Genomic DNA, 10,778 nt, shown 5'->3' with positions numbered 1-10,778 from the left:
CCAGGCCTCCCTCACATACTTGGAGGGAGTCTTGCACACACCTTGGGGGCTACAGAGAGACTGGGGTCAGAGTTCTGCCAATCCCCACTATAGTGTGCTGTGTGTGCTCCACACCAGGCTGGGCCTGTCTTCTCTCTCTCCCCTGTAGCTGCCCTGTGCCACGAGCCTGCTCCGAGTCAAGTCAGTGCAGCCTCAGTGATCACAAGGCTGAGGTACGCGGAGCATGCGCGTTAGGAACGTCAGCCGCAGCCTCAGTGATCAAAAGGCTGAGGTACCTGGAGCATGCGCGTTAGAAAAGCACTTCCAAATGGAAGACCCTGGATAGTGCGAGGATGACTCTGCTGTCCTGACTATTTCATTGACTGAAAACTTGGCGCCATCCACTCAACAAAACACATCTTACTGTAGAAGCCTCGTCCTCCCTAGAAGGCAAACCAACAAATACATCTTGTTCCTTTAACATTCTCTTGTGTTCTCTTACCCCAAATTCCATCCTTCCCATGGCCCAAATATTTTTAATTTTTAAAACCATGATTTATTTTTATGTATTGCAATATAATTTACATAAGGAATTATTCTACAATAGAGTGATTTGGTGTTGTTTTCTATGGAAGGAAAGGGGCATTTTTCAAGTTACAAAGACCTTCTGCCGAGAACAAATGTTAAGAATACATTTTCTAAGTGGGTTAATATAATACAAATATTCAGTGACTTGTCATGTCTGATTTCTATTGAACTAACAACGAATGGAATTAAAAGGCAAGCCCGACTCTGCCTCAGGAGCAGCACACGTGAATTTACATACCCACCGTGTTAAAAAAATAATGCTACAAATTGAAACTTAAAAAGGCTGATTTTATTAGACATCTCTTGGGGCACTTAGCAATTCGTCTCTGGGAAGGAAGTTTGCTCGTTCCTCTGCTGGTTTGTGCCCAGGTTTCCTTATGTTTCTAGGCCCTGCTTGCTTCCGTCAGCCAAGATGCTAGGCGGTGGTTGGATGGTGGGGAACATGACCGGATGGACGCTGCCTCGGGCCTCCCCGAGGCTCCTCCATTAGCCGGGAACCTTGATTCCTGGGTGCTGTGTGCGTGCGTGGAGGGGCCTTAACCGGCCTTTCTTGAGCTAACACAGAGAAGCCCTTTCCTCTTGGACAGTGCGGTGCCTGCTGCAGGGCTACTGAGAGTCTGGATGCAGCATGAGACCGTCACTGCTCCCGAGACAGGAAAAGGAGAAGGGTACGCGAATGGCCACACCGGGAGGAAGAATTTCAATTCTACATGGCCTAACAATAACTGACAGACAAAATGGAGTCCTGCAGCGCTCCAACAGCGGCCGGACTGCAAAGCTCAGACACTAGTGTGTGGGAAAATAACACAGGCTTGTGCGTTTTCTCATCCCTCTATTCTCATTCCTACACAGACCGTGGTCTATTTTTTTCCCCTCCATTTGAGAAACTCAATTTCTCATTTCGAGAAAAAAAGAACTTGTGGAAGATAGTTTCCCAGCCAAATAGTTTCGCACCACATCCTCAGCTGTATTGATATATGGTTGAAGCAAGGGTCTGCTAGAACAATCAAGTGCAGACTGAAAATGCCCCACTGTTCCGAGCCTTGACTGTTCTCTGCTGCTTCCCTTCGGCCTGTTTAGGAGCAGGGTCTGGGAAGACACATCTCACTTTTCCATTCATCACAAGATCCTGGAGCAAAGCCCCAATCCTAAAATTTCTAAGAAAAACGTGAAAGGCACCACCACCCTTACATCCTAGTCAAGGCACTCAGGGAAGTTGTTCTGTCTGGGTCATCCTTCTGTCAGCCAAACAAAACACATCTGTGTCGGGGCAGTCTTCTTCAGCCAGAGCTTTTCAAGTCCAAACTGTCCCTGCCTGCCTTGCACTTCCCATCTCCTCCTGGTTCCTCACAGGAGGGTCACTGGAGGGTCACTGGAGGGCCTGTCCCCGACTTCAAGGTCCTTTTCTGGGTTAACATCAACAATAGAACAAGGAACCATTCTCTCTACCTTACAGGTCAGTTCCCACAGGAGCCGTGGCTGGCAAGGGCATGGAGTTCCAAGAGCTGGCCATTGTGTCGTTGTGACATTCCAGTCGGTGGTTAAAGTCAACCGGCTCCCTGCAGCCGCAGCCCCCCAGGTCATCTGCATGGCCTGGTGAAGCCAAGTTTCTTTGCAGTGGCACTGGACCAAGATGGCAAAGGGGAAGGCCACACGTGTCATCACAGGGGGGCACTCACTTCACCTCTGTCTTTTCTGAGAACACTATTATCTTTCACCAGACTTTGCGAGCCATGACATTTAGTAGAATTTGACCAATTTTTCTTTTCTCCGAAGTCCCAATCTATTTTCTCTATTTGTCTTTGGCAAATCATAATTGTTCTGAATTCCCAAGTTCTAAAGTAGAGTGATTATTTCTCTTTCTGTACCTTCTCTGAAAGTAATTCAGAGCGGGGTAAACACCCAAATGTTCGGCACCAGCCTAGGCTTGAGTTTTGGCAGAGCTACTGAGGAAAAAGAAAGATTGAGGAAGCGACTCTTTCATTCTCCCGGCTCTTACTGTAGACAGGATTCTAACGTGTAGTGGTATTTAAAATGCTGATTTAATAAAAAGAGGCTTGGCGTGGTGCCTAAGATAGTTGTCGAGCAGGTTTTTCACCCTGGTTTTCGCTGAGGCTCTGTAGTGCACAGATTCAAAAGTGGTGAGGTTAATGCAGCTTTAGGCCTGGAGCCCAGCCCCAGGAGCTGGCACCCACCCTCCGTGACTCCGCCACACTGCAGAGAGCTGGTGACCGGGCAGAGCGAGGGTGGGAGGAGAGCGAGGGTGGGAGGAACTGGGCCTTTCCAGATTCCTGGGGGAGCAGTCCTGGACTAAGACTTCCTCCTCCGAGGGCTTGCGATTTTCTTCATTTGGGAGATCTGGTATTTACAGGCATTCTTGTGCATCCAGGAGGGTGGAACACTCTCTGAACTCTCAGGGATAAGCTTGACTCCCCCACCCTCCTGCCCACCTTCCAAGTGGGCTTATGGGAGCGGACCACCACACTTACTTCCAAGACTTCTGGGAACTAAATGGGTTCTTTTAACCCTTGATTTAAAAAAATCAAGTCTCAGAACTGTCCAGATTCTCTCTGGCTAGTTCTAGTCTTTAATTTACCATTACAAACTGTCTTCAAAGAGCCTGGCCTATTTTTGGAGGCATGGAGCAACTTTGTTTCAAAGAGGAAAAGCCACATAGCTGGCAATGTGCAAATGCTAAGCTTGATGCCAAACGCAGGAGCTTTTCAAAATGCTGCTCTGGTCTTTGCAAATATCAGCAAAAGCTCAGGGTCACTTCAAGTCATTGCTTTGTATGCAAAGAAGTAGCTAACATCCCCAAGGCAGTGTGGGCAACTGGCACTGGGCTTTGTAGAAGGACCCTGACTTAAGGTTTACTCCCCGTTCTCTCCCAACAATTCCCAAGACAGGGACACTTTACTTCCTGTTATCTTCTAACAATTCCCAATTATAACTAACAATCACAATTGTAATAGGTCTGTCATAATGGATTTTTAAAATCTGCTCACTGCCCTGATTTTGGGGGGGAAGAAAATCTCTATGTGATGCTAAATATTTGCCCAATTTTGCTTTGTGTTGACTGAGTCAAGGTCTCCATACGTAGCCCAGGCAGGCCGTCTGATGCCGTCTGGTCTGGTTTGGCTCTGAGACAGGATCTCGGGTGGTGATGCGGTGTCATTTTGATTTGACTGCATGTGCTCTTGGCCATTAGCCTCTTTAGTATCTTTGGTGTTCACACGCATTCTTTCAGAAGTCTGTGGAAGATAAAGTTGATACTTCCTCTGAGATGGAGAAGGGGCTAGGAGTGGTGACCACATTTTGGGTTTGGTTCTTAGCCTAATTATTTTTAAATTTTTTAAAATTATTTTTAAAATTTGTCAAATCAGAATCGTAGTCTGGGATGTTGCAACTTGGGGCTCCTATCAGAGATCCCTTTCTTTCTCTCTCATTGATTTTTACTAAATTAGCCAATAGCCCAATGGGAAATTTATTCATGTTACACCAAAATATGATTCAGTGAGCTAATTAGGTTGGGGGCCATCAGAGTACACAAAACCTACTGCGTCAGGTTCTGGAGACACACTAAGGGAGTGCTCTGCCTCTGAGCGATGTCACTGGTACTCAGGTGATAATGCCTATAACAACTAGCGTTTTGCAGCGGGGTTGGTTTCAGGGTCATGTCCTCACAGGTGCATGTGTGTGGGAAGGAACCTTTGTCCATGGACTGGCTGGCACACATTGCCCGGAGAGTCAGGGCGTGGCCCGGGCCTCCCTCTGCATAGGCAACTCACACAGGCATGTGTAGGCATAATAATGCTCCTGTGCACTGTGTGATGATTCAAGTGCTGGTTTCACACTCCCCTCTATCTGGTTGCAATCCTTATTCAGAGATCTCACCTCTCAATCTTGTGTGAACACCAGAGCCTGAATGGTCCCTGAAGTGTCAGCAAAGAGAGCTTAACAACCAATGACTGAGCAGAGGAGAGCATAGGGGTGGACTTCCTGCTGGCGGGGCAGGGGTGGGGTAGACAGAGGAAGTGGGACAGGGAGAATCGCGGAGATACTGAGAAAACTGCCCCAGAAAGCCATAAAATGCAACTATCTCCAGAGTTTTGACTGGTAAGTGGCCAGATTAGTTTAGAAGATTAGAATAGAGAAGTAACTGCTCAGCATTGTGTCTTAAAGTTGTTAAATAAATAACATAGTCCAGTCTCAATTATTTGGGGGCTAGCTGGGTAAGAGGAAAACCATAATTCACTTGTCAAATAGCCACTAACAGGCGTTCCTTCTCCTCCGTGGTGGACTGTATCCTGTAAGCCATGAGACAAAACCAATCTTTCTTCCCTTAAGTCGTTTCAGTAAGTTATTCTGTCACAATAATGAAAATAGTAACTATTACTGTGCTGGGTGGGTTTATGTCAGCTTGACACAAGTTAAAGTCATCTGAGAGGAGGAAACCTCAATAAAAAAATGAGTCCACAATGCCTCAGGGTCGTCCTGCTTGCTGCTGCAGCCCATCAGCCACAGCCTCCCTCACCCACGGCCCACGCGTTCTGTGGATCCCTTCTAGCCCACCTCACCCACTCATGGCTGCCTCCCTGCCTCCAGAATCAGCAGGAATTCCCTGTGAACACACCAGCTAAGCAGTCAGTAAAACAGGCAACACACAACCACCACGCTCTCTGAAGATCCAGAGAAGAAACAGGAACCAAGGAGCAAAACAGTCACCCAACAAAGACAAACCCAGAAACCAGCACCTAGAATCACCCCTAAGACAAACCCAGAAACCAGAACCTAGAATCACCCCTAAGACAAACCCAGAAACCAGCACCTTGACATATAATCACCTGTAAGCCAAATGGTTAGACACCAGCATAAGAACAAAAGTCACCAACAAAGCAATGTGTCACCAGAGCCCAGCTGTTCTACCTGAAGCAGGTCCTCAATATAGCTGAAACACAAGAGAGAAGGCCTAAAACCCAACTATATGAAGGTAGTAGAGGTTCTTAAAGAGGAAATTAATAAACCACTTAAGTCAACAGTTCTAACCCTGCAGGCCATGATGTCTTTTGGGGTCACATACCAGATGTGAGGGCTTAAAAGGGAGAGGATTCGAGGTTAAGAGAGTGTGGCTCAGCGGCGTGGGGGAAGGTGTCCAGGCGGGGCCTTGCCTGGGCACCTCTGCCCCCTGAGGGACCACACACACACAGACATGGTATAGAATAGAGTTTATTCAGAGTAGGGGATGGGAGTTAGTGGGAGAGAGAGAGAGAGAGAGAGAGAGAGAGAGAGAGAGAGAGAGAGAGAATAGAGAGAGAGAGTAGAGAAGTGGAGTGGAGACCAGCCATAACCACATGGAGGGAGGGGAAGAGCCTCAGGGGCAGAGAGGTGAGAGTGTGGGAGAGCGGAGAGCAAAGGGAGAGAGGAGGAGCAAGTAGCCCCTCTTATAGTGGGCCAGATCTCTGGGGCGGGGCATACCTGGCTATTGCCAGGTAGGTGTGGGGTGGACCTTAGACAGAACACCAACACCAGATATCCAGCATATCATACATTTACATTACAATTCATAACAATACCAAAATTAAAGTTAAGAAGTTGCAGTGAAACTCTGTGTGTGTGTGTGTGTGTGTGTGTGTGTACATATATGCAGTGCAACTAGACCTCACTGTTCCTTACCTAGGTGAATCAAAGCAGAGATTGGTTTGGAATGTCCCATAAACACATGGACTGACAAGTAGACATGGCCAGGTTGAAGGCCAAGGACAATCCACTTCACTGTCTGTCCAGAGTCCTGTGAGACTGATGAACTCTGTACATCAGATCCTCAATTCCAGATGTGCTAAGGATGAGCTTCAGTTAACACCGACCTTGTGAGTGGCAGGGCAGGACATAATGCAACTCCAGACTGCTAGGTGGTGCTCACCCCTTCCCAACAGTCTGAGGCAACGCCTAAATTTGTTTTAACATCTCTGGCAAAGAGCAAAATTACACCAATTTAGTTTAAAGATCTTGATTGGCTTTATTTTTAGTTGTTGAATCAGACATTTCATACCCTGAAGTAAAATTATCATTCTAATAGAACGAGCAGAAGTATTGATAGAGAAGAAAGGAATATCAAATGGAAAAAAAAAAAAGACAAAAGTTGTCATTTCAAAGTTACTTTCCATATTAGAGGGAAACAAGGAACCAGATAGTTGGGAAATAACAGACTGGCTGCACCTTGTAGATAAACACACAGGAAACTCATCTGTTTGGGAAATTGGGCTGCTGCTCCTCTAGACCTCACTTCCCAGAAACTCAGACAAGCAGCTTAGTTTCAGGCTGAAGCCCACAGCTTTAATGTGACTACCTCTACTTGAGTTCAGACCTGGTGTGTCAGGACCTCCTGAATGAGTTTAGTCCAAATCAATGATCGCTTGTGATTTTTATTTGACATCTAGAAAGGTGACAATCACAGACATTTCAAATGCCTGAGATTATTTTGTGATAGCTAACGAAACTCCACTCTGTATTAGGCGTCCATCTGGTACCTAATAGCCATTTGTCTCTGATTCAAGTCCCTGGAATGTAAGTTTTTATCCATGACCTGTTGACCCCCAAGCCCTCCAGAAATATGCAGCTATGACCAGCCTGTTATGCTATGATTGATGACTGGTTTGGCCTCTGTAACTTGCTTATGCAGATATTCAAGGACAATTTGGGGTCAACTTGAGCATCCAACTTTGGCAGAACTAAACAAGTCTTGCTGCTTTAGCCTTTAAAGGCCCTTTCTTCACTGGCTCCTGATGACACATTTCTGATCTGGGTGAGAGACTGTGCTCCTGCTAGTGGCTTTAACAAATGTGCCTAACTCTAGCCTGGATAGAGTCCAGAGTTCTTCCTAGTATTCTTAAGTTCCATAACAATTTCATCCCGCACATCCTTCTTCTTCTTCAGTATCTACCGTGTGCAAGGCTAGACCCTGGGGGCCATAGCCAGGTGAAGCATTGCCTTGAGAAATTCTAAACTGAGTGGGAGTCTAGTGTGACGGAGCATACACCCCAGCAATCAGGAGGCCCGACAGAAGGGCTACGTGGAGAGATCGTCTCAATTTTTTTTTTTGATTAACTAATTAAACGAAAAGGACAAATCATCTAACACAAGGAAAACTGTCATAAACTAAAAAAAACAAAAAACAAAAAACAAAAAAAACCCAAAAAAAAACCCAAAAAAAAAACCAAAAAAAAAAAAAAAAAAAAAACAAAAAAGACAAAAAAAAGTGTCACTAAGAATTCCTGAGCACCTCTGTGACTCGTCTGTACCTTAACTGTGTAGGATCTTCATCGTTACAGTGTACATTGTTTATGAGGAAACTGAAGTCCAGAGACGCTTCAAATAACAGCTTCCCAAGGTCCTGTAAGCGCAGGCTGCACGGACGGAGTGATGCTCCTGCCTCTGCCTCCTCTGCACTAGGATTTCAGGCTACCACCGCCACCACACCTAGAATCCAGCAAAGACCTCATGATTTTTTTCCTCTTGATCTTTTTACTTACTGGGAAAACAGAAATAGAGAAAGAATTGATTTCAAAAGTAAACTCATCGTCCTCTTTTATTTTCCAAAGATTAACAAATGGTTGGACTTAGGAAGAAAACTTTACAAAAGTTTAAATATGTAATTTTAGTGACTGGAAGATGTGTAAAGTTTCCATGTCCTCTCCCATAAGCATTTTCCTTGTGTGTAATGCTATTCTCAATCTGTTTTATTTAGAATATATATATATATGTATATATATGTATATATATATATACATATATATACATATATATATATATATATACACTTTCTTAGACAACTTTTTTTAAACAGGTAAGAAGGGTTCTTTATTCACTTTTTATATTCAAACTATTTTTTTTTATTTTCTAAATTCTTTGTTTAAATTCCAAATGCTTTCCCCTTTCCCGGTTCCCCACCTCCCCATATGTCCCATAAGCCCTCTTCTCTCCACCCATTCTCCAATCACCCCCTCTCATTTCTCTGTCCTGGTACTCCCCTACAATGCTGGATCAAGCCTTTCCAGGACCAGGGCCCTCTCCTTACTTCTTCATGGGAGTCATTTGATATGTTAATTGTATCTTGGGTATTCAGAGCTTCTGGGCTAATTAATATCCACTTATCAGTGATTGCATCCCATGTGTATTCTTTTGTGATTGGGTTACCTCACTTAGGATGATATTTTCCAGTTCCAATCATTTGCCTAAAAATGTCATGAATTCATTGTTTTTAATTGCAGAGTAGTATTCCATTGTGTAAATATACCACATTTTCTGTATCCATTCCTCCATTGAGGGATACCTGAGTTCTTTCCAGCTTCTGGCAATTATAAATAAGGCTGCTATGAACATAATGGCGCATGTATCCTTATTGCATGCCAGGGAATCCTCCTGGTATATGCCCAGGAGAGATATAGCAGGGTCCTCTGGAAGTGCCATGTCCAGTTTTCTTAGGGACCACCAGACTGATTTCCGGAGTGGTTGTACCATCTTACAATCCCCACCAGCAGTGGAGAAGTGTTCCTCTTTCTCCACATCCTCGCCAACACCTGCTGTCTTAGACAACTTTTATGCATGCGGTTGGTAGGCTATCTGTGCAGAATAATAGCAATACTTCAAATAGCTGTTTGCTACTAACCTCTGTACCTGAGACAGTATCCTCTCAGCTTTCCCAGAATATTCCCAGAAGCAACCCTTCGTCAACCCTGCAGAGAGTGACAGAGAGGACCTCCAATCCCAGAGATTTTCTGCCTTAATGTGAACACCCGTGATGAGCCACCTATATATTCATAGGCATCCTGATTCCTTGCTTCCTGTTCTGTGGGTACGAGTTTTTGTCACCTTCTCCAGGAAGGGACAAGCCACACAAGGTCATTTAAATCCATGTTTGCAGGCTGTGGTCACTCATGCTTGGCTCAGAATGAACTTTTGCTTCCTGAAAGCAGAGTATGTTGTGCCTATCCATAGCCACGACTTCTGCCCTTTACAAACCATACTGTCCTTAACTGACTTTAACACACATATCCATCTCTGAGTTCAAGCCTCGCCTGGTTTACAGAGCTAGTTCCACGGCTACACAGAGAACTTTGTCTTGGGAAAAAAAATGGAAACAAAACAAACAAAAAAATTGCAAACAATTTGGAACTAGGGAAGGAATGAAGAATTGCTGTTCAGAGGAGATTGGAATAAAGCCTGTGACTTTGCTTCTGGTTTCCTGCTGAAGCTGCCACACACCACCAAGCAGCAAAATAAGCAACGTGTCAGGTCGGTAGAGGAAGTAGGAACTATGTAAACCCCATGAGAACAGTAACACAGTCCTTAAAATAGTTACTTGTAAGTGTATCCCCTTGTGAAGAGGTTATTTCTTGGATCTTGGGTCATGCCCTCTCCAGCCCTCAGGCACTTGGTGGTGGTATAGTATATCTTACTCGGATTTACTTCACGTGGAGCTTTAGAAGTAGGTGTGTGCGGGCTAACTTCAGACACTCGATATTCGAGGGCCAGGCCACTTATAACACAAACTTTAGGCTGAACTGTGTTTGTTTTGGCACTCATGACACAGTCACCTTTGGTGGAGGTTGGGTCTTTTATCATCAGCATATGCCTGAAGCCACACTGCAGAGTTCTTGGCTACTGGATTTTTACACTTTCGGAACAAGATTTCACTCTGTGGAGCGGTGTGGACTCCAAGTCATGATCTCTTGCCTCAGTTTCCCAGGGCCAGGATTGTGGACATGCTCCACTGTAGTGGGTCTGTTTCTGCAACTGTGATACAGCTCAGTACCAGCACCCCAAAAGATTCACTTGTGACACAAAGGGACACTTGGAGTAGGCTCTCGCTGCACTCTGAAAATTTCACAACAAAAAATAATTTTTGTTTGGCTTTCCGATTTGAGAGTAAGCAGAGAGTAAGTTTGAGCTAAAGTCTCTCCACAGACTCATGTTTTAGACTTTGGGCCTTATCTGATGTTACTTTTTTTGGAGGCAATGGAACCTTCAGGAGGCAGAACCTGGCTGGAGAATTAGGTCACTTTGTGTGGGTCACTGAGAGTTACACCCTGGGCCCTGGTTCCGCCACCATAGCCTCTCCTCTCACTAAACCCGCCATGTCTTCCTCCTCTCAGTGGATGAAAACTGAAATTCAATTAAATCTCTCCTCCCTTAGGTTGTTTCTGTCAAGTATT

General features: G+C 45.1%; 1 long non-coding RNA gene across 1 annotated transcript in view; it reads right to left on the bottom strand.

Annotated features, from left to right (window-relative positions):
• Nucleotides 1–3,711: 3,711 nt before the first annotated feature.
• Nucleotides 3,712–10,778, bottom strand: part of LOC127683537 (uncharacterized) — a 29,777-nt gene continuing 22,710 nt past the window's right edge. Inside the window, exon 5 of the long non-coding RNA XR_007977573.1 lies at nucleotides 3,712–3,818. This is a non-coding gene — a long non-coding RNA (uncharacterized LOC127683537). The remainder of the gene's footprint in view (nucleotides 3,819–10,778) is intronic.

Source organism: Apodemus sylvaticus, chromosome 4 (assembly GCF_947179515.1).
Source record: "Apodemus sylvaticus chromosome 4, mApoSyl1.1, whole genome shotgun sequence".
Taxonomy (NCBI): Eukaryota; Metazoa; Chordata; class Mammalia; order Rodentia; family Muridae; genus Apodemus; species Apodemus sylvaticus.
The sequence above is the reverse complement of the archived record's forward strand: the minus strand, read 5'-3'. Positions and strand labels throughout refer to the sequence as shown.